Raw genomic sequence first — 6,122 nt, 5'->3', positions numbered from 1 at the left:
ATTATTATTATTATTATTATTATTATTATTATTATTATTATTATTAACAATAATAATATTGTTATTATTACAGTGGTGATCAAGAGTAAGATAAATACACTGATATTATATGATTATTACTAGTATTAGTATTACATCGATATCACGTGTTTCAACTGATTCACAATGATCATTTCTGTTATCCACGATGCTTTGGTTGTTCAATAAGCAGACCATTTTCAACAAATTTCCATTTTAAATAGTATTAGCTATCTGGTCGGCGTCCTTTTTTTTTTGTCGCAGCACTGGAGAGAGAGAGAGAGAGAGAGAGAGAGAGAGAGAGAGAGAGAGAGAGAGAGAGAGTATGTGTGTGTGTGTGTGTGTGTTTGTGTACATAACATAAAACTAATTTATGCAACGTTTTACCACGAACTAATTTTCATTTTACCACCTCAGTTTAATCTCATCAGTTCTCTCTGACAATTGAACTTTGAACCTATAACTTTAACACAGCTACGTCATTCTATCTTCACGATTCGCACCTCACCGCGACATTCTTTTATGCTGTCTCGTGGTACAGTCAACGGGGTTGAGAGAAGAAGATAGATATTGAGTGACATCATCAAAAGCGATGTGATCAAAGCTGGCGGATGGTTGTGTAACATCAAAGACCAGTGACTGGTCTACAAGGCCTATCATATTCGTGGGTATGTGTGATTTGAGTAGGAGGAGCTTTCTTGACTTTGCTGATGACCGAGTGGTGGACAATTGAAATTAGAATTGTCCTTATTCAGCAGCCAATTGGAAATGGGCAATTGTAAAAAGCTGATTGGACGCTCCATGGAAAGAAAGCGGTTTGAGGGACATGGAAGGACAGTGCCGGAGAGCGTGGAGTGGGGAGGAGTAAATTATATTGAATGAATGATAGTAATTTGGGGCGTTGGGAAGTTAAATAAAACTCTCGGAGGCGATGAGTCAATTCTTTGGCCGCAAATGATTCAGTAAAATTCTTTATTCTTTCTTTCTTTCTATTTTTAATTCCTTTCTGTCAGAGGGAAATATTATAGGCGAATTCCATTTTTTTAAACGGGCATTTCGAAAGCTATTTTAAAGAGAAATTAATGCGTTTTTCCAAAATTAGCAGGCGTTTAGGTGATAGCCACTATATTATTTTCATGAAAATGATGATCATCATCATCATCATCATCATCATCATCATCATCATCATCATCATCATCATCATCATCATCATCATCATTATTATTATTATCATTATTATTATTATTATTATTGTTATTATTATTATTATTATTATTATTATTATTATTATTATTATTATCCTTATTATTATTGTAATTATTATCGTCATCATTATTATTATTATTATTATTATTATTATTATTATTATTATTATTATTATTATTATATAGTTTACATCTATACAAACGTCAAAGATATTACATATCTTTTCCTAAGAATTGTCAATTGCCATTACTAAAACCAGTTCGTTTTGATCATTTGATCAACAAACCCCTACAATTCGGTGATCACGATTTTTTTTTATTGCTGTCAAAAAAGGATATTGCTGTACAGGTGAGCGGATATCTCAACAATGCTTCATTACAAAACGACTTTGATTATATATTTCTACTCTGTGAATATTGATGATTATTGCAGTATTTCTCATTTATTTGTATAAACTCAGATAACTATGTAATTTTTTATTATATCGTTTGAAGTAATTAAAATTTCTGACCCATTTTTATGGTTATTTCCTATAAAATCTAATCCGAAATGATCTACTAAAATTATATAAAATAAAAATATGTAAACCACTTGTTATGACTCTAAAATATCTTATTGCTACATCTAATAGCATGTTTACTACGCTACTTTGAACTTGAGAAAAAAATCATCAAAATAGGAAAAACTGTTAAGTCTCCCTTTCGGCACAGGCCGTGACTCGCCATCTGTTATGAACTAGCGTCCGGCAAAATTTACCTGTCGAACTAAAGTGAAAGCAGTAAACGGCTGTGTGTTGTTCTTCAATATGTTCCCATTCCAGGAAATGTTCAGTTTCCTGATGGCTTGGTTTTTCAAATGGAAGGCACATACTTCAGTTTTTCCTGGGTTGGCATTTAGTGAGTTCTTTAAATAATACTCAGAGAGTGTCTTCAGGGCGTCTTTTAATCGCTCATCAATGGTCTTGAAATAAGAGGCCCGGGATGTAATACACAGATTATCAGCATATTATAGAAACCTCCGAATGTTCTCAAATTCAGGTTGGTCGTTGGTATAAATGTTGAAAAGGATAGGTACAAGTACCGATCCTTGAGTGAGTCCATTATTTTGTGATCTCTATCTGCTTTTCTCCCCATCCATATCCCCCAAAAAGCGACGGTTTGATATAAGGGATTGTATTATTGAAACTACTTTTGTGTCACGAGTTAACCTTGCAACCTTAAGGTGAAGTTTAATGTGATTTACAGTGTCATAGGCAGCTGTCAGGCCCACAAACACAGCCGCTGTAATTTATTTGTTCTCATAATCATCTTTGATGTATTGTGTCAAGTTCAGGAGTTGGTCACAGCATGATCCTTTAAGGCGGAAACCAGCTTGGTTAGGTGACAGATGTTTTTCTACTGGTTGAGAAGTCTTGGTCATTATCACGCGCTTATATACTTGTGCAGTATGCAGAGGAGGGATATTGGTCTGTAGCTCTTGCTGCTATTTGAGTCTTTTCCAGGTTTAAGTAGAGCTATCACTCTTGCTTGTCGCCAAAGCGTTGGTAGTGTGCACGATTCAACACAGTTGTTGATAAGAGTTAGTAACCATGTTTTTGTTGAGGGATCGAAATACGTTATCCTTTTTGTTGTGATGCCATCAAGACCAGCTGTTCTACCGTGCATGGAGTATTCAACAGCTGATTCCAATTCATCGATGCAGAAAGGATCTACTTCCTGTTCCCTTCCTTGGGTAATCTTTTCTATTACTCTTTTCATTTCTTTAAGTTTGCTCTTTTCCCTGTATGTGGGTTTTCCATTGATTAGTTGATTTGCTACATCGTTTGGTGTCACAGCTGCAACCCTCGTCTGTTTGTTATATTCTTTATTGAGTTTTTTCTTGCTGTTATGAGTCATGTTTGTGCTAGTTATCATTTCCTTCCATCTTTCTGACTTTGTTTCGGCAAAGGAAGTCATTAAGGTCTCACCAATTTGGATAGCTTCTTCAGCAATTGGATCTGTTTCCTAAGCCTCCACATAATGTTTATAAAGTTTCTTGTTGTCTTGCTGTAAGCATTTTATATATAATTTCCTGCCGCCTTTAGTTGTGTGTTTTTTTTTTGGCAATTCTCCAAACAAAGTTCTGGAACTGGTCGTAGTTTTTGGGAAATGGATCGATGGTGTAGATGCTGTCATTTATGTCTGATGTGACTTTTTCCCACTTAGCCTTCCGAAAATTGAATCTGGGTAGGGCTTTGCTCTCACGGGGTCTATTGACTAGTCCTACCTCAATGGTGATAGGTCTGTGCTGTGATTTTGGTATCGGTTTGCCGACAGCTTTCTGGAAGTTTTGTAGATGTCTGGAAGACACAAATGCAATTCTGGGTTTTAGCTCTTATCCAGCGAGAACTTGAAAATGATGGTTTGGCTTTTGCGTCATGGAGGAGTGTCACTTTATATGGGTCAGCCCATTCCTCAACATATCTCCGTCTGAGTTGTTATCATTGTATCCCTCTTTGGTGCTGTGGCTGTTAAAGACACATATCACAATCATTGGTTTCTCACTAGTGGTGGATGGAACTGGCCACTTGGTTGAGGTTTGTAGACATATATAACATTGAAGTGTCTGCTTTCAATTCTGAGAATGTCCACCTCACTTGCTGTCTAGTCCTGGCTGTATGTCACAATTGATTTGTCTTTGGCGTAGATAGAACTAACGTGAATATCGCTGCTAAGTTGTATGACTAGGTGCTTGCCAGGTATGTTTGGTGCCACGGTATCTGCGCCTCTTGTAGACAGACTATGTTTGCCTTTAGGTTGGACAGTAATTCTATCTTTGTTAATGACATTCCTTCTGACTTGAACCTAACTATCTTAAAGTTGTCCATTGTGAGTGCCGTGGGGCTATCCTTTTACCACCCTGACCATGGAAGAGTTGTTTTTTGTGTTATGCGTGTTGTAGCAATCGGTTTCCACCGAGAGATTCCAGAGCCGCGACGTGTCAGCCGTTTTGAATATGATTTGTAATCATTGGAATTCGATTGTGCTCTTCTTAATGGGGACCTATGCTTATGTCTAGGCGAGAATTTTAGGTAATCTCAATAGGAATCTGCACCTGTTCCCTATTTGAAATATTCCGCTTTGTCTTACACATTTACATGTGCTTTTAACTATTTATACTTTTTGACTATTCCATTTTCTGACTTTTTACTGGCGCTGAAAAACCTAAATGTGTCACATGCGCCGCAAAAAACCTTTACATTTTTTAAACACATCTACTTTCTTATTCTTGGCTGTGACATGGCCTTTATGTCACAAGCGCCATAAAGCCCTTGAAAACAATAATATGATAAACATGTATATCTGACTCTTCTGCCCACCTAAGTATTATTGGGCAACTGTGTTTGATTTATATTAGATGAAATGCACTTTGCAATAGACCAGTGTCCTATTTTCATGGGCCGAAAGGGCAACTTCAGAACGTATTTTTGATTGCATATATCAATACTGATGGTTTTCCTCGGATCCGCGGAAATCCGTTATTTTGGAGTCACTGATAGAAATTGTTCCTTATAAAAAATACATTCCACCCAATCAACTACACTTGCAAGGATAAATGGTATGTTTGTGGAACAAATAGGGGACATTTTGAAACACTCCAGATATTAGCTAAAGAATCAATGATAATTTATCATCTCAATTGTTTAGGCATGGGGTTATTGCTGTAAAATGGGACATAACTAATTGGTCAAAATGTTCCTCCTTTCTCACTTTTCGTGATCAACATTGATATATATATATATATATATATATATATATATATATATATATATATATATATATATATAGTAATTTAGGGGTTTATATGTTCATTTGTCTACGAGTGTGATCTGTATTTTATATATTATGGTATACTTGAATTATTTCCCTATACAAGTTACAATACTTAATTAATATATGTGTCAGTGGATGACATAGTCAGTCGGAAGGTTAAAATTATCGATTTGCATTTTTTTTACATTTTCTATAATAATATGCTCTCCAGAGCTTTTTAATCTTCATTTGAGGTAAATCGGGTGACTTTTCATGAAGTTATGGTCGGATATATTATGGGAAAGGTATCCAGCAACTTTTCTCAAATACTTTTTCAACTTCACTAGCGGTAAAAAATATTTAGAAGTGAAATTAAGCTTTAATATTTCCCGAAGATATACAAAATAAGGGTTGATTTAATCATTTATGACAAGAACTCAATACTGATAAAAATTGACCTTCTAACTAAACGTGGCAATATCTCAGTTCAAACCTTTTCACCATCCGACTGATGATGTCATTCACTGTAACATATAAAATACTACTTAGATGTCGAAATCTTTTACATTTTTCTTCTGTGTTTCTTTTGCAATTGAGTTTCTGTATCCTTTTAAGGTGGGGTAGTTGCTGGATGGAATTATATTATGACCTCCCACAGTGTGCAGAGAAGTCAATTGCTGTGTCTTCTCTCCCTTTATATCTGTTGTTCGAGTATTTCTTTGTCATTTTCTTGGAATGAAATTACTTGGTTTTGTCAATTCCCTTATCGGAGTCCTTGGTTGAGAAGAAAACAGTCATATGCATGGGGGCGGTAATGTTTTTTCCTTGCAACTCATCCCTCGTTTTTTTTAAATTATAGTTATTTGGATTTTTTGTTTTGTTTTGAACATATCTTGTAATAATTTGAGTGTGTTCCTCCCAGTGGTATCATGTGCCGTTGTCTGGACGAGACTTTTAGTTGATTACAAATTGGTAAATTGATGATGTGCTCTTGAAATCTACCCCTTTTCACTAGTGGAACCTGTTCATGTTTGTCTTGCTTTTCCTTGGATGTTTTAGTTGTAGATCTAGAATGTTTGATTATCTTATTCTCTTCCGCTGATATGA

Source organism: Berghia stephanieae, chromosome 9 (genome assembly GCF_034508935.2).
Source record: "Berghia stephanieae isolate SIO BIC M18660-M18661 chromosome 9, UCSD_Bste_1.3, whole genome shotgun sequence".
Taxonomy (NCBI): domain Eukaryota; kingdom Metazoa; phylum Mollusca; class Gastropoda; order Nudibranchia; family Aeolidiidae; genus Berghia; species Berghia stephanieae.
This window is presented reverse-complemented; position numbering follows the sequence as displayed.